Source organism: Castor canadensis, chromosome 18 (genome assembly GCF_047511655.1).
Source record: "Castor canadensis chromosome 18, mCasCan1.hap1v2, whole genome shotgun sequence".
Taxonomy (NCBI): Eukaryota; Metazoa; Chordata; class Mammalia; order Rodentia; family Castoridae; genus Castor; species Castor canadensis.
This window is the reverse complement of record NC_133403.1, coordinates 11,249,649-11,273,630: the sequence shown is the minus strand read 5'-3', so window position 1 is coordinate 11,273,630 and position 23,982 is coordinate 11,249,649. Positions and strand designations below refer to the sequence as shown.

At 42.1% G+C, this 23,982-nt stretch overlaps 1 pseudogene; it reads right to left on the bottom strand.

The window, feature by feature from the left end:
- The window catches only part of LOC109699633 (glutathione S-transferase theta-2-like), a 74,982-nt pseudogene continuing 51,000 nt past the window's right edge, over window positions 1–23,982 (bottom strand).

Below are 23,982 nucleotides of genomic sequence, written 5' to 3'. Positions count from 1 at the left end.
TCAGGGGATTCGAGCAATACAAAGCAGCATTCTCAGATGGATTTCTGGCGGGGGCACTGATAATGCTCTTTTGGCTGCTTGTTCAAGGATGCTGAAGATGGGGTCAGGGTCTCCGGCCACAGCTGAGCTCCCAGGAAAATCTCCACTCCCTTACACCATGCTGCCAATCGTGGCCGTCCCTCAAACAAGTCATACCCAACAGCCACAAGCTGGAAGACAAGGACAGGAAAGTTGTGGAGCTACTGAGGCACTAATTCTGGGAGCTTGCATGGGTATCAGGGTCATGGCCCCTCCCTAAACCCTACATGAGGCCCAGGGCAGTGTGACCAGCTTCAGGACCTGGCAACAGGTGGATGAGATCCCACACCCAGGTGGGAAGCAAAAGGTCAGGCTCTGGTCCCAGTTTAGTCAGAGACTTACTCTGGATTCTGGATATTCCTGCCTTTCCACAGCCCTTAGTGTTTCTGTTACTTATGGAGGGGGGTACAGGAGGTGTGTCACCACAACCACCACTCCACCAGATGATCTCATACCTGCATGAGTTCCTCCAGAGACATGAGATCAGCCAGCGTCACCTTTTGGCCACCAAGGAAGGCCCTGTCTTCCAGGAACATGTCCTCCAGCTGCCACAGAAATCAATCCATACGGTCCAGTTGCATTCCACCTGGGTCTCAATGGTTGTTGCTCCCACCTGATGGTGGCAGAGGATGGGTTCAGTCTGTACCTTCACCTCTTTCTAGGTCCCTGAGAGTCAAACCCTTTCCTAGATGACTCGACTAACCAGGGTCCACAGAGGCACACCAAAGATGCCACAGATATTGTCAGCATGCCATCTCAGATACTTATGCACTTGAGCATGAGCCTACAGGTCAGCTGGATACCAGTGGTTTGCCACTTGGTACTTACGGCTCAGGTAACTCAGGATGGTCATGCTGGGAACGGAGTGGGCAGGAGTATTTGTAAGGACACTGGCTCCCAGACACTCCCATGTCCCAGTGGGTGTCTTGCATATGATGGACACTGCTCTAGCCTCAACCCCTATTCTCAGGAATCACCACATACTTATCAGTACTAACACTTAATGTTAACGGGCTTAATTCACCCATCAAAAGGCACAGTTTGACGAAATGGATTAAAAAGGAAGATCCAACAATTTGTTGCTTACGGGAGACCCATCTCACCGATAGAAATAAGCATAGGCTAGGATGAAAGGCTGGAAGAAGATGTACGAAGCCAGTGGCCCCCAAAAACAGGCAGGAGTAGCAATACTTATCTCTGACAAAGTAGATTTCAAACCTACATTGATCAAACAAGATAAAGAAGGACATTCCATACTAATCAAAGGGGAAATAGACCAAAAGGAAATAATAATTATCAACCTATATGCACCCAATGTCAACGCACCCAATTTCATCAAACATACCCTGAAGGATCTAGAAGCTATATGAACTCCAACACAGTGATTGTGGGAGACTTTAACATCCCATTATCATCAATAGATAGGTCATCCAAACAAAAAATCAATAAAGAAATTCAAGATCTAAAATATACCATAGATCAACTGGACCTACTCGATGTCTACAGAACATTTCATCCAACTTCCACACAATATACATTCTTCTCAGCAGCCCATGGAACCTTCTCCAAAATAGATCATATCCTAGCGCACAAAGCAAGCCTCAGCAAATATAAGAAAATAGAAATTATACCGTGCATACTATCTGATCACAATGCAATAAAACTAGAACTCAACAACAAAAGTAAAGACAAAAAACATGCAAACAGCTGGAAACTAAATAACTCATTACTTAATGAATGATGGATCATTGATGAAATAAAAGAGGAAATTAAAAAGTTCCTGGAAGTCAATGAAAATGAAAACACAACCTACCGGAACCTATGGGACACAGCAAAGGCAGTCCTGAGAGGAAAGTTTATAGCCATGAGTGCATATATTAAAAAGACTGAAAGATCCCAAATCAATGACCTAATGATACATCTCAAACTCTTAGAAAAACAAGAACAAGCAAATCCCAAAACAAATAGAAGGAGAGAAATAATAAAAAGAAGAGCTGAAATCAACTAAATAGAAACCAAAAAAACCATACAAAGAATTAATGAAACAAAAAGTTGGTTCTTTGAAAAAATAAGATCGACAGACCCCTGGCAAACCTTACTAAAATGAGGAGAGAAAAAACCCAAATTAGTAGAATCAGGAATGCAAAAGGGGAAATAACAACAAACACCATGGAAGTCCAGGAAATCATCAGAGACTACCTTGAGAACCTGGATTCAAATAAAATTGAAAATCTTAAAGAAATGGACAGATTTCTAGAAACATATGATCATCCAAAACTGAACCAAGAGGAAATTAAACACCTGAATAGATCTATAACACAAAATGAAATTGAAGCAGCAATCAAAAGTCTCCCCAAAAAGAAAAGTCCAGGACCTGACGGATTCTCTGCTGAATTCTACCAGACCTTTAAAGAAGAACTGATACCAACCCTCCTTAAACTGTTCCATGAAATAGAAAGGGAAGGAAAACTGCCAAACACATTTTATGAAGCCAGAATTACACTTATTCCAAAACCAGGCAAAGACACCTCCAAAAAGAGAACTATAGGCCAATCTCCTTAATGAATATTGATGCAAAAATCCTCAACAAAATAATGGCAAACTGAATTCAACAACACATCAAAAAGATTATTCACCACGACCAAGTAGGCTTCATCCCAGGAATGCAGGGGTGGTTCAACATACGAAAATCAATAAACGTCATAAACCACATTAACAGAAGCAAAGACAAAAACCACTTGATCATCTCAATAGATGCAGAAAAAGCCTTTGATAAGATCCAACACCATTTCATGATAAAAGCTCTAAGAAAACTAGGAATAGAAGGAAAGTACCTCAACAATATAAAAGCTATATATGACAAAACTACAGCCAGCATTATACTTAACGGAGAAAAACTGAAACCATTCCCTCTAAAATCAGGAACCAGACAAGGATACCCACTATCTCCACTCCTATTCAACATAGTACTGGAATTCCTAGCCAGAGCAATTAGGCAAGAAGAAGGAATAAAAGCAATACAAATAGGTAAAGAAACTGTCAAAATATCCCTATTTACAGACGACATGATCCTATACCTTAAAGACCCAAAAAACTCTACTCAGAAGCTTCTAGACACCATCAATAGCTACAGCAAGGTAACAGGATATAAAATCAACACAGAAAAATCATTAGCATTTCTATACACTAATAGTGAACAAACTGAAAAAGAATATATGAAAACAATTCCATTTACAGTAGCCTCAAAAAAAATCAAATACCTAGGTGTAAACCTAACAAAAGATGTGAAAGACCTCTACAAGGAAAACTATACACTTCTGAAGAAAGAGATTGAGGAAGACTATAGAAAGTGGAGAGATCTCCCATGCTCATGGATTGGTAGAATCAACATAGTAAAAATGTCGATACTCTCCAAAGTAATCTACATGTTTAATGCAATTCCCATCAAAATTCCAATGACATTCATTAAAGAGATTGAAAAATCTACTGTGAAATTATATGGAAACACAAGAGGCCACGAATAGCCAAGGCAATACTCAGTCAAAAGAACAATGCAGGAGGTATCACAATACCTGACTTCAAACTATATTACAAAGCAATAACGATAAAAACAGCATGGTACTGGCACAAAAACAGACATGAAGACCAGTGGAACAGAATAGAGGACCCAGATATGAAGCCACACAACTATAACCAACTTGTCTTTGACAAAGGTGCTAAAAATATACAATGGAGAAAAAGCAGCCTCTTCAACAAAAACTGCTGGAAAACCTGGTTAGCAGTCTGCAAAAAACTGAAACTAGATCCATGTATATCACCCTATACCAAGATTAACTCAAAATGGATCAAGGATCTTAATATCAGACCACAAACTCTAAGAGTAGGAAATACTCTGGAGTTAGTAGATATAGATAAGAACTTTCTCAATGGAACCCCAGCAGCACAGCATCTAAGAGATAGCATAGATAAATGGGACTTCATAAAACTAAAAAGCTTCTGCTCATCAAAAGAAATGGTCTCTAAATTGAAGAGAACACTCACAGAGTGGGAGAAAATATTTGCCAGCTACACATCAGACAAAGGACTGATAACCAGAATATATAGGGAACTTAAAAAACTAAATTCTCCCAAAACTAATGAACCAATAAAGAAATGGGCAAGTGAACTAAACAGAACTTTCTCAAAAGAAGAAATTCAAATGGCCAGAAAACACATGAAAAAATGCTCACCATCTCTAGCAATAAAGGAAATGCAAATTAAAACCACGCTAAGATTCCACCTCACCCCTGTTAGAATAGCCATCATCAGCAACACCACCAACAACAGGTATTGGCGAGGATGCGGGGAAAAAGGAACCCTCTTACACTGTTGGTGGGAATGTAGACTAGTACAACCACTCTGGAAAAAAATTTGGAGGCTACTTAAAAAGCTGGACATCGATCTACCATTTGATCCAGCAATACCACTCTTGGGGATATACCCAAAAGACTGTTACTCCAGAGGCACCTGCACATCCATGATTATTGCGGCACTATTCACAATAGCCAAGTTATGGAAACAGCCAAGATGCCCCAGCACTGACGAATGGATTAAGAAAATGTGGTATCTATACACAATGGAATTTGACTCAGCCGTGAAGAAGAATGAAATGTTATCATTCGCTGGTAAATGGATGGAAGTGGAGAACATCATTCTGAGTGAGGTTAGCCTGGCTCAAAAAACCAAAAATCGTATGTTCTCCCTCATATGTGGACATTAGATCAAGGGCAAACACAACAAGGGGATTGGACTATGAGCACATGATAAAAGCAAGAGCACACAAGGGAGGGGTGAGGATAGGTAAGACACCTAAAAAACTAGCTAGCATTTGTTGCCCTTAACGCAGAGAAACTAAAGCAGATACCTTAAAGCAACTGAGGCCAATAGGAGAAGGGGACCAGAAACTAGAGAAAAGGTTAGATCAAAAAGAATTAACCTAGAAGGTAACACCCACGCACAGGAAATCAATGTGAGTCAATGCCCTGTATAGCTATCCTTATCTCAACCAGCAAAAACCCTTGTTCCTTCCTATTATTGCTTATACTCTCTCTACAACAAAATTAGAAATAAGGGCAAAATAGTTTCTGCTGGGTATTGAAGGGGGAGGAGAGGGAGGGGGTGGAGTGGGTGTTAAGGGAGGGTGTAGGGGCAGGGGGGAGAAATGAACCAAGCCTTGCAAGCACATATGAATAATAAAAGAAAAAAAAAGATAAAAAAAAAGAAATGGGCAAGTGAACTAAACAGAACTTTCTCAAAAGAAGAAATTCTAATGCCCCAAAACACATGAAAAATGCTCACCATCTCTAGCAATAAAGGAAATGCAAATTAAAACCACACTAAGATTCCACCTCACCCCTGTTAGAATAGCCATCATCACCAACACCACCAACAACAGGTGTTGGCGAGGATGCGGGGGAAAAAGGAACCCTCTTACACTGTTGGTGGGAATGTAAACTAGTACAACCACTCTGGAAAAAAATTTGGAGGCTACTTAAAAAGCTAAACATTGATCTACCAAATGATCCAGCAATACCACTCTTGGGGATATACACAAAAGGCTGTAACACAGGTTACTCCAGAGGCACCTGCACACCCATGTTTATTGCGGCACTATTCACAATAGCCATGTTATGGAAACAGCCAAGATGCCCCAGCACTGACGAATGGATTAAGAAAATGTGGTATCTATACACAATGGAATTTTATGCAGCCATGAAGAAGAATGAAATGTCATCATTCGCTGGTAAATGGGTTGAATTGGAGAACATCATTCTGAGTGATGTTAGCCTGGCCCAAAAGACCAAAAATCGTATGTTCTCCCTCATATGTGGACATTAGATCAAGGCCAAACACAACAAGGGAATTGGACTTTGATCACAAGATAAAAGTGAGAGCGCACAAGGGAGGGGCGAGGATAGGTAAGACACCTAAAAAATTAGCTAGCATTTGTTGCCCTTAATGCAGAGAAACTAAAGCACCTTAAAAGCAACTGAGGCCAATAGGAGAAGGGGACCAGGAACTAGTGAAAAGGTTAGATAAAAAAGAATTAACCTAGAAGGTAACACCCACGCACAGGAAATCAATATGAGTCAATGCCCTGTATAGCTATCCTTATCTCAACTAGCAAAAACCTTTGTTCCTTCCTATTATTGCTTGTACTCTCTTCAACAAAATTAGAAATAAGGGCAAAATAGTTTCTGCCAGGTATGGAGGGGGTGGGGGGGAGAGGGAGGGGGTGGAGTGGGTGGTAAGGGAAGGGGTGGAGGCATGGGGGAGTAATGACCCAAGCATTGTATACACATATGAATAATAAAAAAATAAAAATTAAAAAAAAAACATACTCCAGCAGCTGCCCTAGGAGGTAGAGACCCTTGTTATACTTTTTGTATATGAGGAAGTTAAAGCTCAGAATAGTTAAGTGACTTGTCCAAGGCCACACAGCTCCCTGGGCTCCTGGAACCTTGTGTGGGGTAGGGATACATTGGATGCTCAAGAGGGGAGCATGTCCTCAGATTTCCTCACACAGATCCCCCAGCCATCGTTTCTATGGACATCTAACTGACTTTTTGCCTTCTCCCTACCTGGTGGGAGTATTCACTAGATGCCTCTGTGTCCTCATGCCCTTCATTGGCCTCCTGGTCTAGCCTAGGCAGCTTGGGATGGTGGACATGTGAGACATCCAGCTTCCATTTGTTGAAACTACTCTCTATCCAACACTAGACCAGTGTCCCTTTGTCCTCTCTTTCAATACTCCTCAACTTGAGGGTGGAGAAGTTCAGGGGTCCAGCAGAGGAGGTTAAGACAAGAGAGGGAGAAGGACATACTAGACTCAGTCCCAGGCTGTCTTCTTTCCCCTATGAACTCCACCTTGCCGCTCACTGCCTCACAGGTGTGCAAGTGGTCCGCAGGAGGAAGGACGGAGGAGGCCAGGTAGATTTCGGGTTTAGAAGGGAGGGAGGGCACCTTTCAGACAAGAGGAAGTCTCCATCTTTGAGAGCAGGCACCTTCTGTAGGCTATTAACCTGGGTGAACTCCTTGATCATATGTTGTCCTGAGGAGGAAGAGGTAAAAAACCCCAAATGTGTGCAGGACACAAGCCGCAACTTTCTGCCCTCCCTCTCTCTTCGCCGGCCAGACTCCTACTCCCAGAACCGGGCTGAGGCTTACCCAGGACCTGGATGGACTGGGAGTGGCCCAAACAGTAGGTGATTCAGGGCTTCCAGGCAGTCTTCCCCAAGGTTCAAGTAACTTTTTTTTAATGTGTATGTGTGTGTGTTTAATTTCAACACAGGAACTCTGAAAATCGGTTACTTTCTCCCCGCAAATTATAATTATCCAAGAGGGCATTCTTTGCTGGACAGCACTACGGGAGGAGACGAGGGAGCTGTGCCCGCCTGGGGTTGGGACGCTAGGGGAGGAGCGGGTTTAGGAGTGGGTGGATGCATGGAGTCTGTGGACACATGGGCAATCCGGTCAGGCTCACATCTGAGTATCTCCAGCATGTGCAGCCGGAAGGGAATACCGTTCTTCTTGGCGAAGATGTAGACGGCGCGCCCATGGCGAGGGCTCAGGGATAGTGGAAACCAAAGAGCAGTTAGCGCCCTGTTCCCCTGCAGCTGCACTGGGCAGCACTGCCAAACAAGGGCCCCGCCCCGCCCCCTAAAACCACAGCTAATAGAAGCGCGCCCTGTCCCCAGCCCCGCCCCCGGCCCCGCCCAAACCCTTGGATGGGCAGTGATGGGTTCCAGCTTCCCCTTGGTCTGCCCAGCCAGAGATTGCTCTTCTTCTCCGCCGCAGGGGTCCTCGGTGGGCGGACTGGGGACACCTGGCGGGGAGGGGAGCCACGTCTGAAGGGCTGGCTTTCAATCCCCTCACCCCATCCTGTCGTCTTCCCAGGGCCACAGTGATGATCCAAAGCTGGGCGCTGACTTTACCTCAATCTTTCAAAGTCCTGTGGCCAGTGACACCCATCCCGGGAATCAGTATGCTTTCCTCGGAGTGTAATTTGTTCTTGAGGCTGTTCTTGCCATGTTGCCCAGGATGGTCTCCACTTGGTGGGCTCAAGCCATCCTCCCTGCCTCAGCTTCCCGCTTTTGCCTCAGCCTGTATCTGGGACTCCAGGTGAGCCCCACCCTATCTGGCCTCCCTGTGAGTTTTGAAGTTGGAATTCAGGAAAGAGATAGGTAGTCCTTTTGGGACTACCTTAGGGTGACTTACTTAGGGTGGCCTGTGGTTACATTTGCCGAGTACACACAGCATGCTGATGTGAGAGGGAGAAGCTGAGGCAGAGAGGACAGTGGTTCTGACTGCAGCTCCCTTAAGCCGCCCCTCTTTTCTTCCCCACCCCCACTGCACTAGTTTGGAGGGAAATCCCCCTTTTTACTTAAACCAGTTGGCATCGAGTTTCTGTGAAAAAAGAATTCTGACAGACGCAAGAAAGCTTCCAAAACCCTGGGGGACTGAGAGTTTGGCTGGTGTGGAGGAAATTTGGAAGGGCAAATGGTCTAAGAAGTTTTTATCTGTGAAAGGAGATGAAAGAGCCCTTTCACCTGGCTGGGCCCCAGAAGAGTGCCCTGATCTTATTGGTCGCAGGTTCCAATGAACAGGCTTCCTCTGGACCCAGCGCCCCTCCCATTCACAGGGTTAGACTTGGCTCATGAATGGATGGACCTCCATCCCCTGGCCTCCATCCATGATGACCCAGGCCTTCTCCAGGCTCAGGTGCCAGTTTGTGCTTTGCCCTTGGCCTTGGACGGCAAGCAAAAGATCTAACTTAGCTGTTCGGCTCCTCTCTCCCCAACCTTTGACTTCTGCCTCCCTGAAAAAACCCTTTTTGAATCTTGACAAAAACCTCTTCCTTGTCCTTGCCTCCTCTTTTTTTCTTTAAAAGCATTTTTATTAGCATATATTTGTTGAACAAGGGGATTGATTGTGACATTTCTGGTTAAGCTTTCAATTTACCCTGGTTAGGTTTGCCCCCACCATTTCTTTCCCTCATTTCCTCTCCCCTACTTAAAACCATTGCAACAAGTTTCATTGTTCGATTTCACATACGTATATAAAGTACATCAACTACATTCCTGCCCCATCCCACAAGTACCCACTGCCTTACAGGACCTGTTTTACAATCCTGTAATTGTTTTTTTTGTTTTTTTTTTTTATTCCCCTGACAGGCTTCATTTACTTTTTCTATCTTTTATTTTTATCCTTTTTACTTACATTGACTTACATGTGTATACATTGTTTGTGCCACACACTCCCACCCCTCCCACACCCCTGCTTCTAGGCAGAACCTGTTCTGCCGTCTTTTTCTCCGATTTTGTAGAAGAGAAAACATAGGAGATAAATAAGAAAGAAGGTGTTTTTGCTAGTTTGAGATAAAGATAGCCACAGAGAGATTCCTAGCATTGCCTCCATGCACAAGTGTATTACAACCCACATTGGTTCATCTCTACCAGACCTCCTCACTACTTCCTGGTCATCTTCCCATAGTGGCCTCTGTCAGTTTAAGATTATTTGCTCCTCTACAGTGAGCAGATCAATGACATTCAAGTTTTAGGTTTCCTTCCCTTTCCCTATTCCTCCCATGCGTGTTCTCCCCTTAGTGTGTGACCCATGTCCAATAATATTACTGCATTTGTTTTAGGTCTATATTCCGCATATGAGGAGAACATGCAATTTTTGGCCTTCTGAACCTGGCTAACATTGCTTAAGATGATGTTCTCCAGTTCCATCTATTTACTTGCGAATGATAAAATTTCATTTATCTGAATAACATTCCGTCGTGTATAAATACCACATTTTCTTCATCCATTCATCGGTAATCCATTCATGGGGCATCTTGGCTGTTTCCCTAGCTTGGCTATTGTGAATAGTGCTGCAATAAACATGGGTGTGCGGCACTATTCACAATAGCCAAGTTATGGAAACAGCCAAGATGCCCCACCACTGATGAATGGATCAAGAAAATGTGGTATTTATATACAATGGAATTTTATGCAGCCATGAAGAACAACGAAATGTTATCATTCGCTGGTAAATGGATGGAATTGGAGAACATCATTCTGAGTGAGGTTAGCCTGGCCCAAAAGACCAAAAATCATATGTTCTCCCTCATATGTGGACATTAGATCAAGGGCAAACAGAACGAGGGGATTGGACTTTGAGCACATGATAAAAGTGAGAGCACACAGGAAGGTTTGAGGATAGGTAAGACACCTCAAAAACTAGATAGCATTTGTTGCCCTCGATGCAGAGAAACTAAAGCAGATACTTTAAAGCAACTGAGGCCAATAGGAGAGGGGGACCAGGAACTAGAGAAAAGGTTAGTTCAAGAAGAATTAACTTAGAAGGTAACACACACGCACAGGAAATCAATGTGAGTCAACTCCCTGTATAGCTATCCTTGTCTCAACTAGCAAAAACCCTTGTTCCTTCCTATTATTGTTTATACTCTCTCTTCGACAAAATTAGAGATAAGGGCAAGGTGGTTTCTGCCCGGTAGCGAGGGGGTAGGGGGAAAGAGGGAGGGGACAGGGGGGGGGAGTAAAGGAGGGGACGGGGGGAAGGGGGGAGAAATGACCCAAACGTTGTATGCACATATGAATAAAATAAAAATTAAAAAATTAAAAAGTAAATAAACATGGGTGTGCAGATCCCTTTGTAGTAACCCAAGCCACATTCCTTCAGGTATATCTCTAGGAGTGGGATTGCTGGATCATATGCAGATCTATGTTTAGTTTTTTAAGAAGCCTCCATATTGTTTTCCAAAGTGGTTGTACTAGCTTACATTCCCACCAGCAGTGTATGAGGGTTCCTTTTTCCTGCATCCTTGCCAATATTTGTTGACGGTGTTCTTGATGTTAGCTGTTCTAACAGGAGTGAGGTGGAATCTTAGTGCGGTTTCGATTCACAGTTACCTTATGGCCAGAGATGGTGAATATTTTTTTATGTGTTCTTTTTGCCATTTGGATTTCTTCTTTTGAAAAAGTTCTGTTAGTTCAGTTGCCCACTTGTTTATTGGTTCATTGATTTTGGGGGAGTTTAGTTTTTTGAGTTCCCTGTATATTCTTGTTATCAGTGCTTTGTCTGATGTACAGCTAACAAATATTTTCTCCCACTCTGTGAGTGGTCTCTTCAGTTTGGAGATCATTTCTATTGTTGTGCAGAAGCTTTTTAATTTCATGTAGTCCCATTTATCCATCCTTTCTCTTAGTTGCTGAGCTGCTGGAGTTCTACTGAGGGAATCCTTGCCTATACCTACTGCTTCCAGGGTATTCCCTCCTATTTTGTGGACTAACTGCAAGGTTTCGTAAGATCTAATATTAAGGTTCTTAATCCACTTTGAATTTATACTAGTACAGGGTGACAGGCATGGATCTAGTTTCAGTTTTCTACAGGCAGATAGCCACTTTTCCCAGCAATATTTGTTGAAGGGGCTGTCATTTCTCCATGTTTTTGGCATCTTCCTCAAAAATAAGGTGGGTGTAGCTGTGTGGATTCATATTTGGGTCCTCTATTGTGTTCCACTGGTCTTCGCATCTATTTTTGTGCCAGTACCATGCTGTTTTTATTGCTATGGCTGTGTAATATAGTTTGGAGTCAGGTACTGTGATACCTCCAGCATTGCTCTTTTTGCTCAGAATTGCCTTGGCTATTCTCGGTCTTTTGTATTGAAATGGTTAAAAGACTCAGCCCGAGGGAAGCCATTCATCAGGTGCCATTTTAGCTCTAAAGCTGAAGGGGGTTCATAAAAGCTCTGGTTCCCATAGAAATGAGGAAAAGACAAGGAACCAAAGCAGGATGGGGATAAACGGTTGTGTTGATCGTGTTCACTCATGCTTATAGCTAACAGCCATTGTTTCACTGCTGTACCTGGGCTACCTTGCTTCGCAACAGTTGTCAAACAGGACGTGGTTTTTGCCTTTATAAATACTCCTAATAGATAGAAGGCTGCGGCTCTGGATACCAGCGACCTGTTGGTCAGAGCAGTCGCCAGCTGGCTAATAAAGGCTCTCCCTTAAAGTCTTTCTTGGGTGGTCGTGCCTCATTCTGTCTTGTAACAGTGTTTCCAAGTGAATTTAGGGTAAATTTGATGAATGTCATTGGGATTTTGATTGGAAGTGTGTTGAACATGCAGATTGCTTTTGGTAGTATAGACATTTTTACTATATTGATTCTGCTAATCCATGAGCACGGGAGAGCTTTCCATCTTGTGTAGTCTTCCTCCATCTCTTTCTTCAGGGGTTTGTAATTCTCCTTGTAGAGGTCATTCACATCCTTTGTTAAGTTTACTCCTAGGTATTTGTGTGGTTTTTTTGAGGCTATTGCAAATGGAATTGTTTTCCTATATTCTTTCTCAGTTTGTTCATTGTTGGTGTATAGAATGGCTACTGATTTTTGTAAGTTGATTTTGTATCCTGCTACATTGCTGAAGCTATTTATGGTGTCTAGGAGTTTTGGGGTAGAGTTTGTTGGATCTTTGAGGTATAGGATCATGTCATCTGCAAATAGAAATACGTTGACTATTTCTTTTCCTATTTGAATTCCTTTTATTCCTTCTTCTTGCCTTATTGCTCTGGCTAGGAATTCCTGGATTATATTGAATAGGAGTGGGAAGAGTGGGTATCCATGCTTGCTCCTGACTTTAGAGGAAATGGTGTCAGTTTTTCCCCATCAAGTATGATGTTGGCTATAGGGTTGTCATATATATATCCTCTATAATGTTGAGGTAAAATCCTTCTACTCTTAGTTTTCTGAAAGCTTTTATCATGAAGTGGTGTTGAATCTTATCAAAGGCTTTTCTTATGTCTATTAAGTTAATCAAGTGGTTTTTGTCTTTGCTGCTATTAATGTGATGTATTACATTTATTGATCTGCGTATGTTGAACCATCCCTGCATCCTTGGGATGAAGCTGTCTTGGTCATGAAGAATGATCTTTTGATATGTTGTTGGATTCAGTTTACCATTATTTTAATTGAGGATTTTTGCATTGATGTTCATTCAGGAGATTCGCCTTTAGTTCTCCTTTTTGGATGTGTCCTTGTCCGGTTTGGGGATGAGTGTAATGCTGGCTTCCTAGAATGAGTTAGGCAGTGTTCCTTCCCTTTCTATTTCATGGGAAAGTTTAAGGAGGGTTGGTATTGGTCTTCTTTAAAGGTCTGATAGAATTCAGCAGAGAATCCATCAGGTCCTGGACTTTTCTTTTTTGGGAGACTCTTGATTGCTGCTTCAATTTCATTACATGTCATAAATCTGTTTAGGTGGTTAACATCCTCTTGGATCAGTTTTTGATGGTCATAATATCTAGAAATTTGTCCATTTCTTCACGATTTTCCAAGTTATTGGAATATAGGTTCTCAAAGTCTCCGGGGATTCCCTGGATTTCCTTGGTGTTTGTTGTTACCTCTCCTTTTTCTTTTCTAATTTTACTAATTTGGGTCTTTTCCCTCCTCATTTTTTCCAGATTTGCAAGGGCTTGTCAATCGTGCTTATTTTTTTCAAAGAACTAGCTCTTTGGTTCATTGGTTCTGTATATTGGTTCTGTATATTGTATTTTGGTCTCTATTTCATTAATCTCAGCTCTTATTTTCATTATTTCTCTCCTGTTTGTTTGGGGGTTTGCTTGTTCTTGTTTTTCTAGGAATTCAGATGTAGCATTAGGTCATTGATTTCAGATATTTCTGTCCTTTTAATATATGCACTCATGGCTATAAACTTTCCTTTGCTGTGTCCCATAGGTTCTAGTAGGTGGGGTTTTCATTTTCATTAGCGTCCAGGAACATTTTGATTTCCTCCCTTATTTCTTCTATGCCCCACTGATGGTTGAGCAATGTGTTATTCAGCCTCCAATTATTTGCATGTTTTTGTTGTTGAGTTCTAGTCTTAGTGCATTGTGATCAGATAGAATGCAGGGGGTTATTTCTATTTTCTTATATTTGCTGAGGCTTGCTTTGTGCCCTAAGATATGATCAACTTTGGAGAGAGTTCCATGGACTACTGAGAAGACTGTATATTGTGCCATTGTTGGATGAAATAGTTTGTAGAAAGCAGTTAAGTCCATTTGTTTATGGTGTCACTTAGTTCTAGGATTTTCTTTGTTGGGATGACCTGTCTATTGGTGATAGAGGGGTATCTAAGTCTCCCACTACCAATGTGTTGGAGTCTATATGTGCTTTTAAGTCTTTTAGTGTATGTTTGATGAAATTGGGTGCACTGACTTTGGGTGCATATAGGTTGATAATTGTTATTTCCTTTTGATGTATTGCCCCTTTTATTAGTGTGAAGTGACATTCTTTGTCTCATTTGACCAATGTAGGTTTGAAGTCTACTTTGTCTGATATAAGTATTGCTAGTCCTGCCTGTTTTGGGGCGGAGCTTGGGCTTGGTAAATCTTCTTCCAGCCTTTCATCCTAAGCCAGTGTTTATTTCTGTCAATAAGATGAGTCTCTTGTAAACAACAGATTGTCGGAGCTTCCTTTTTAATCCAGTTTGCCAAATGGTGTCTTTTGATGGGGGAGTTGAGTCCATTGACATTCAGTGTTAATATTGATAGGTATGTGGTGATTCCTGCCATTTAGTTGGTTTTGTTGTTTAAGGATTTGATTGTGTGCAGCCGAATCAGTGCTACACTCTGATTACTTGTCTTTCCTTCTTCCATGATTTGATAATTCCCATTCCCTCATGGTTTTGTTTGCTTTCTTCTGTGTGCAGAATTCCTTGTAGAATCTCTGTGATGCTGACTTGGCAGCCATGGTATTGTTTAGTTTCTGTTTATTGTGGAAGATTTTTATTGCTCTGTCAATTTTGAACATTAGTTTTGCTGGAAAGAGTATCCCAGGATTGAAGTTATTTTCATTTGGTGCCTGAAATACCTCACTCCATGGCCATCTTGCTTTTAAGGTTTCCATTGAGAAATCTGCTGTTATTTTGATGGGTTTCCTTTCTACATTATTTGTTTTTTTCTCTCTGACAGCCTTCAATATTCTTTCTCTGTTTTCTGTGATTATTGTTTTAATGATAATATGCTGTGGGGAGATTCTGTTTTGGTCAAGTCTGTTTGATGTCCTGGAGGCTTCCTGTACCTGAATGTGCAAAACTTTCTCGAGATTTGGGAAATTTTCTGTTATTATTTTATTGAATATATTATGTATCCCTTTAGCTTGCACCTCTTCTCCTTCTTCAATGCCCATGGTTCTCAGGTTTGGCCTTCTGATGGAGTCTCTGAGTTCTTCCATATTCCTTTCACAGCTCTTGAGTTGTGTGACTAAGATTTCTTCTGTTTTTTCTTTAATTTCTATTTTATCTTTGAGCTCTGAGATTCTGTCTTCCATTTATCTTAGTCTGCTGAAGTAGCCTTCCACTGTGTTTTTTGTTTGACTAATGGGACTTTTTATTTCCAGTATTTCTGTTCAATTCTTTTTTCTGAGGGTTTCCATATTTTCGCTCAACTCCTCTTTTATATTTTGTGTTATTATCTTTAACTCATATCTCTCTCTTTTTACGGTGTCCTTTGTTTTGCTTTGGTGTTTGTTCAAGTCCTCTCTGAGTTCCTTTATTTGTTTCTGTGTCATCTCATGTTCTTTATTTTTGAAATTTCTTGAGTGCATCTTGTACATTCTGGTTAGCCATGACTAGTATCTTCTCCATGAATTTCTCAGTGATATCTGGCAAGATTTCTTCTTTGAGGGTTTTTATGTGAATGTTAATGGGCTCCTTAGTGACATTTATCATTGTGTTGTTGAGGCCAGGATCTGGGTCTCCATTTTCTTCATTTCCCACTGAATTTTGTATTGAATTTTTTTTAGGAGAGTGGTTTCTATCCTTTCTTCTTCTTCCCCTATGGTTCCACTTGATGCTGTGCAACTATGTTCTTGATAGGCTAGTTGGTGGATTTGATTGCCTGATTTCTTTCCCTGATGTAATTTTTGTGTTGTGACTGACTTGGTTGTTAGCTAGGTTGATGTGCTCTTTCTGTCCCTGGCCTGGAGGGTAATTTAGCAATAACAAATTCACAGGTTCAATGCCAGACCAGTTGTTTACATATTTATATAGAAAATTCCTTGATGATAATATCTATAAACAGTGTGAGTTGGAGCAGGTGATGGCTATTAGGTTGGTTATAGATTTTGGGGAATTGGTAAAGGTGGTACTAAAAAGGGGAGGTGGGAAAAGGAGTGGGTGGGTGGGGGAAAGAGGAATGGGAGCTGCTGGGTTTTGTTGCTGTTGTGGATGTTTGGGTGTATTTCTGTTGTTGTAGTGGAGGGTGCTTGTGCCGGGGATTGCAGAGGGCTGAGGTTGTGTACAGTTGGTATAGTAGGGTAGTCAGCAGGTGGTGAGTATGTAGGAGGGAGGGGTAGTGTGGTGACAGGTTGGGGGAGGATAGAAGGAAGAGGTGAAGATGGAGGAAAGAGTAGATGAGAAGGGGCAGATAGAGTAGTCAGGAGGAAGAACAATGGATTGTAGCACAGGAGAAGGAGGGAAAGTGACGAGGTAAGAATTAGGATAAGGGAATAGTAATGGTGAAGTTAATAACACAGGAATTTTTTAAAAAGGAAAATTTTAAAAAAGAAAGCAAAAGAGAGGGGGGAAAAAAGAAACACAATTAAAAACGGCAGGTTCAGGGACCACAGAAAGTTGTCTTTTGGTAAAAGTTCTGGACTTATTCCTTAGGTGTCCAATCCTAATATTGGCATACAAGCAGAAGCTCTTATGTGGTCTCAACACATGATTGGCTTGTGTATAGTATTTGGTCCTTCTGTCCACAAGATTAGTTGGAATTGTGAAGTGAGGTAAGACTGCCAGCTTATGCAGGGTGGTCAGAACTGTTGTCTTGACCAGGCAGCAGGTGCATTGCCCCTCAGCTACAGCTCTGTTTGGTCAGCTCCTCCCCAGCAAGGTGGGGCATTTCAGTTTGAATGCTGCCCTCTGTCCCAGAGATCAGCTCTGGGATCCACTGCCTGCCCTGCTTTGGGAGGTTGGCCTATCTCCCCAACCCTGCTCTCAGCCTTTGTGCTTTTCCTGATCTCTGCTGAGTGCTGGCAGCTCCTCTGGGGTGTTGGCTTGTCAACCTGTCCCCACTCTCAGCATTTGCTGGTTTACCCACGTTAGTTCACTGAGAGTTTGGCACTGAGAGTTCAGCTCCTTGCCCCACTCCTCATTCTCCAGGGCAGGTTCAGCCTTCCACCCCCACCTCCACTGTTGGTGTTAGATTATAGTTCGCTTTTTATGTTTTTCAGTTTTGCTGGGGGGGGGAGGTTCAGTCTGTCCAGGGCTGCGCTGGATTACTTTCCTGAGAGGTGGGTAGGGGAATCGCATGTGGTGTATGATGCTCACCTGTTCATTCTGCAGTTTCACACAAGCAGCTTTGGAGCCAGCTGGCAGGGAGAAATGGCTCCATTTTTTTTCAGTGTGGCATGGCTTTCCACAGGCTAGTTATCCAGGATGTTGTAGAGTTTGATTCTGATTGGTGCTGTTTTCTGCTTATTGGGAGAAAGAGAGAGAGAGAAGAAAGAAAAGAAAGCAAGAAAGAAAAGGAGAAAGAAAAGAAAGCACGAAAGCAAGGAAGCAAGAAACAAAGAAAGCAAGGAAGGAAGGAAGGAGAGAGAGAGAGAGAAGAAAGAAAGAAAGAAAGAAAGAAAGAAAGAAAGAAAGAAAGAAAGAAAGAAAGAAAGAAGAAAGGAAAGAATGGAAGGAAGGAAGGAAGGGAAAGGAAAGAAAGAGAGGGAGGGAGGGAAGGAAGGAAGGAAGAAAGAAAGAAAGAAAAGAAAGCAAGCAAGCAAGCAAGAAAGAAAGCAAGGAGGCAAGAAAGAAAGAAAGCAAGAAAGGAAGGAAGCAAGAAAGGAAGAAAGGAAGGAAGGAAGTAGAGAGAAAAAGAGAAAGAAAGAAAGAAAGAAAGAAAGAAAGAAAGAAAGAAGAAAGGAAAGAATGGAAGGAAGGAAGGGAAAGGAAAGAAAGAGAGAGAGAGAGGGAGGGAAGGAAGGAAGAAAGAAAGAAAGAAAGAAAGAAAGAAAGTAAAGAAAGGAAAGGAAGGAAGGAAGGAAAAAGAAAGAGAGAAAGAAGGAAGGAAGGAGGGTGGGAGGGAGGAAGGAAAGAAAGGAAGGAAGGAAGGAAGGAAGGAAAAAAAGAAGAAAGAAAGAAAGAAGGAAGGAAAAGAAAGGAAAGGAAGGAAGGAAGGAAAAGAAAGGAAGGAAGGAAGGAAAGAAAGAAAGAAAAGGAAGAAAGGGACAGGGGGCTTTTTTCCCCCCATGCTGAAAACACTTTTTTGTCTGTGCCATGTGGGATTTTCACAGCTGGTAGATGCAATTAAAGTCTTATTTAAGGGTCAGACTTTGAATTTTATCTGCACCTAATGTGCTGGCAGTTATTATTTTGGCTAGGAGCAATCAGAATTACCCAAGTGTAGCTCTGAAGTCTCTGGGAGGTTCCTGGTGTCACAGAGCTTAGGAATTCTGATTCTGTACCCTAGCCACCATTTTCTATCCCTGTCCTTCATTTTTAAGTCCATATTCATCATTCAAAGGGGTTTCATGTGATATTTCAGCTGTGAATATACTGTACTTTAGTCAGATTAATCTCCTTTATTGCTCCCTCTTACCTTTTCCCTTCTACCCCATATTATTCAACAGCTTTCAGTGTGTTTCATTATGCTGTCTTCCTACACAGATGTTTATTTTGATATTGTTGTCTATCATTCTCTTTTCTTCTCCCTCTTCCCCTGAGTCCCACTGAATAGTCCCACTATTACAAACATGTTCTATATATAAATGTATATGCAACAATATTTGGTTTTGTGTATACATTTATGTTTCCACAGATGAGAGAAAACATGATCTTTGTCATCCTGATCCTGGGTTACTTCAGTTCACTGGATGTCCTTCAGTTCCATCCATTTACCTGCAAACGACATAATTTAATTTTTCTTTATGGCTGACTAGTATTCCATTGTGTATATATAACACCTTTTCTTAATCCATTCATCAGTTGTAGGGCATCTGGGCTATTTCCATAGCTTGGATATTGTGAATAGTGCTGTATTAAATATGGGTGAGCAAGTGTTTCTTTTATATCCTGACTAATATTCCTTTGATTATATGCCCAGGAGTGGTGTCACTGGATCATATGGCAGTTCTATTTTTAGTTTTTAAAAAAGGAATCTCTATACTGCTTTCCATAGTGGTTGCACTAATTTATATCTCTATCAACAGTGTATAAGTGTTCCCCTTCCACATTCTTGCCAACAGTTGTTGTTTGTGTTCTTGAAGAGCCAGTCTAACTGGAGTGAGATGAAATCTTAATGTAGTTTTGATTTGTATTTTTTGTGGCCAGGGAAGTTGAGCACTTCTTCATATATTTATTGGCTATTTGAACCTCTTGAATTGTCTATGCAATTCATGTGACTATTTCTTCATCAGGTTGTTCAGTCTTTGGGAGTTTAGTTTTTTTAAGCTCCTTGTAGATTCTGGTTGTTAGTCCCTTATCAGATGAATAGCTAGCAAAGATTTTTTTTCTCCTATTCTGTAGGCTGTCACTTCAGTCCAGTGACTGTTTCTTTTGTTGTGCAGAAGCTTTTTAATTTGATGCTGTCCCACTTGTTAATCCTTTTTCTTAATTGCTGAGCTATTAAGGCTCTATTTAGGAAGTCATTGCTTATGCCTATATGTTCCAGAGCTTCCCCTATTCTTTTCTGCAGTACTTTCAACTTTCAGGTATTACATTAAGGTCTTTGACCCACTTTGAGATGATATTAGTACAAGGTGAAAGACAGGGATCTAGTTTCAGTCTTCTACATGTGGATATGCAGTTTTCTCAGCACCATTTGTTGAAGAGGCCATCTTTTCCCCAATGTCTGTTTTGGGCTCTTTTGTTAAAAGTCAGAGCTTGCCTGCTTTCTTAACCACTAACAGCTTTCCTTCAGCTCATCGCGTATCTAAAGGCATCATTGCCAGGCTATCTACATCTCTTCATCACTCACATGCCCCTAAGCCCCTGTAGTTGGGTCTGGGCCCCTGAGCTCTAAAAATCTCTGAAGCCATCAGCCAGGGGGTTGTCCTGTAGCCAAATACCTCTGGAGAGTAGGGGAAATAAGATGGCTCAGCTAAGCCAGAAAGAGAAAGAGGGAAGAACCAAGGGGAGGAAATGCTAAAATCCAGACACTTAAATCCAAAGGCAGCATGTGACGGGGAAAATGATATGGCAACCATAAGCCACAGCAATTTCAAACTCTAGCATCACAGAAAAAAGAAAAAGGAAAGAAAGAAAAAAAATGACCCCTGTAACCCTAGCTACTCAGGAGGCAGAGAATAGGAGGATCAAGATTCAAAGCCAGCACAGGCACGTAGTTCACATGACCCTATCTTGAAAATACCCAACACAAAAAGTGGCTAGTGGAGTGGATCAAGTGGCAGTCCCTGCCTAGCAAACATGAGTTCTAACCCCCAGTACAGGAAGGAAGGAAAGAAAAGGAAAGAAAGAGAGGTAAAGCTCTGGGCATAGTTCTGAAAAAGAAAAACCAGTGCTGGTGGAATTGCTAAAGTGGTAGATAGAGCACCTGCCTAGCAAGCAGGAGGCCCTTCAAATGGGCAGGGGGCAGAGGGAGAAGGAGAAAGGAACAGAAAAAAAGTCAGCTGAGTATGATGGTATAGGCTGTAATTCAAGCACTTAGGAGGTTGAAGTAGGAGTATCATGACTTTGAAGCTAGCTTGGGCTACATAGCAAGTTCAAGTCCAGCCTGGGCTACAAAGTGAAACTACATCTTGCCCCACTGCCCCAAATCATTAAAGCCCTCCTCCCCTCCACTCTGTTACCACCTTCCCAAGCTCCTTCCAATGTCTGGGTGTTTTTTCCCCCTTCTTATAAAATCAATGTGTCACATTTAGTAATCAAAACTTTTCATCCCCTATTCTCTCACTTAGACCTTCATCTGAAAGAGCTGTATGCAAGAGGAACTTTATTTTTTTTTTCTCCCATGCTGGAGATTGAACCCAGGGCTTCACACATGCTAAGCAAATGATCTACCACTGAGATACAGCCACAGCCCTTTTCTTATTTTATTTTGAAACAGGCTCTTGCTAAGTTGCCCAAGCTCACCTTCTGCCTCCATCTCCCAAGTAACTGGGATTATAAGCATGTACACCAGCAACAAAAGTATTTTCATAGAAAAATACTTTTATTTATATAACTTAACCAGAAAGACATGTCATGTTCAGGGGCTGGTTTCATTCTGACTTTCCAATGGCTTTTGAATGGGCTTGCCTAACCTCCTGACCCTTTATGGACTGATTATTTATCCAGTGAACAGCCTAGGAAAGATCAAGCTATGTTTAAGAACAGCTGGATTTAATAGTCATACTGACATTCTAAAGTGTATGATCCAGGAGAAAAACTCCATCTCCGCAACCCTGAAGGAATCAGGAAAGTCTTAAGTCAAGAACAGTGAAACATTCCAGAAAGGAGGCAAAAGTCCCATCCGGGCAGAGAGAACACAGGAGTGAGATGCCCTCCCTGGCCATCTGACACCTTGGTATGTTCATTGAATGGAATGATCTTATTCTAGCCTTTAATTTGGCATGAGTCTCTTAGCTTTTAATTCCCTCCTGCTGGCACTGAATCAGCCCATAGCAGACAGTACCAGGTTTCAGTTTAGAGTTCAGGTCCAGGGTTGGGGGTGTGGCTGAGTGGTAGAGCATTTGCCGAGCATGCACAAGGCATGGGGTTCTATCCTCTGCACCACCAAATTAAAGCAAAGTTCAGGTGCAGGGATTAGTACTGGACTTGTGAATTGGGCTTCCAAGAAAGTCAGAGGTTTTTATTTAAGATGCTGCAGGTCCAGACAGATAGCTTCCAAGTCCAAGTGTTATACAAGGTTTTCCTGAGCCTTTTTTTTTTACTTTGTCCATCTTAGAGTCAAAAGTGACTCTCAAAAATATACCTATTGGACACCTATGTTTGCAGCAGCACTATTAACAATAGACTAAGTGTCTAACATGGATAAAGAAAGTATGGCAGGGAGAATTCCAAGATGGCGGCTAGAGGGAGGAAGCAGAAAGCGACCCTCCTATAGTGAAACCTTGGAGAGACGCTGGAGACACACTTTGCAGGCATAATCACCGAGAAAAGGCATAACTTTGACTCCTCCACATCGCCAGCCGGCGCAGAGAACCTCCACTTCACGTTAAACGGAGAACCGAGGAGGCCCCCGGGGCCGCCAGTGGCCGGCGCCCATACGGCTTGGGAAGATGCGGACCAGGTGAGCTTCGTGGTACTGCGGTTCCCCACAGACAAGCCTGGGCCAGAGCAGCACAGCCCCCTGGACAGACTGACCTCCACCCGGGAAATAAAAAAGAGAAACTGAGTACTAAGCAATAAGAACAGTTAAGACACGCTGGAAAGAGGGTGGGGCGCCCTGAGCGCTGAAGATTGGGGGAAGGGAATCCTTCCCGGGACTGTAAATAAACGAGCCGGGCGGGCCGGAGAGCCTCTGGCGGGAGCGGGGCGCGCCCAGCAACCAGGAGCGGGGATGCTTGTGAGAGGAGGGAAGACCCACTTCCCACGTGAACTGTAAACAAACACGCAGGCCTGACAATGCGGGGCAGTGGCACCTTTCCCAGTGCTTGGAAAGGGGAAAGCCTGTAGCAGAGGCCCCCGGCACAGGGGAACTCTGAGCAAACAAAGCCTGTGGGACCAGGTGAGTGCTAGCTCACCCCAGAGATCTGCATAAATAACGCCACCAGTTACAGGCTGAGAGCAGCAGGCAGGCAAGCCACAGTTGCAGATACCACTCTCAGAACTGCCTCCAGACGCTTTTTTTTCTTTTTCTCCCTACCTTTGATGAGAGAACAACCGAATTACACCTGCAAGCCGAAAAACTTACTGAAACTGTATTACATTTGAACTGGGGACACTTGGTGGGGCTTTTTTTTTTTTTTCTTCTGTGTGTGTGTGAGTGTAGTTTTCTTCTACTTTATGCATCCCCTTTGATGAGACAACTACAGAACAACATCTGAGGCACCAACTCCAGGACTGGAGATTGAGACGGACATCCAAATTATTAAGACTGAAATTGCATTGTATATAAACTTGGAAGTTTTTTGGTTTTTTTTTTTAATTTTCTATTTTCCATTTTATTTTAATTCATTTTTATATATAGATATTACTTTCATATACTTATTTTTTATTTTTTTTATCTTTGATTTTCAATCCTCTCTCTGTCACTCTATTGTCTGTTCAGCTTACTGTCGATTAGTACACTAACACTCCCTGTTTATACCTTTGAAACTCTCTTGTCTGATACCTTGTTCTGCTTTCTCCCTCTTGTCTGTATATTTGTTTTCCCCTTTTCTTTAACTTCTTGCTTTCCATCTCAGCTCACTCTTCCGTTCTCAATATTACCATTGTTATTATTACAAGCTAGAAAATACTTAATTACACACAGTACAGGGACAGTAACAACACCAAGGACAATGACAGGAAGACAGAAAAAACAAGGAAACCAGTTTCCCCACAGCAAAAAATTAGTACAGGAACCAGAGGGGAATGAAGAGAACAGAAACTCAGAGCCAGACTCCAACAAAATGAAGATAAACTATGCCAAAGGACCCAATGAAGCCCACAAGAATAATTTAAAAGAAGATATACTACAAGTACTCAATGAGAATTTTATAGAGATGATACTGGATAGGGTCAACCAAAATGTACAGGAGACACTCAAGAAATTCCAAGACAATAAAAATAGAGAATTTGAAAAAGCAAAAGAAGAAATAAAGGAAACCAGAGAAGCACTGTATAAACACCAAAGTGAAAGAGAGAACACAATGAATAAATGGATAAATGAACTCAGGACAAAAATAGACAACAATAAAGAAGAA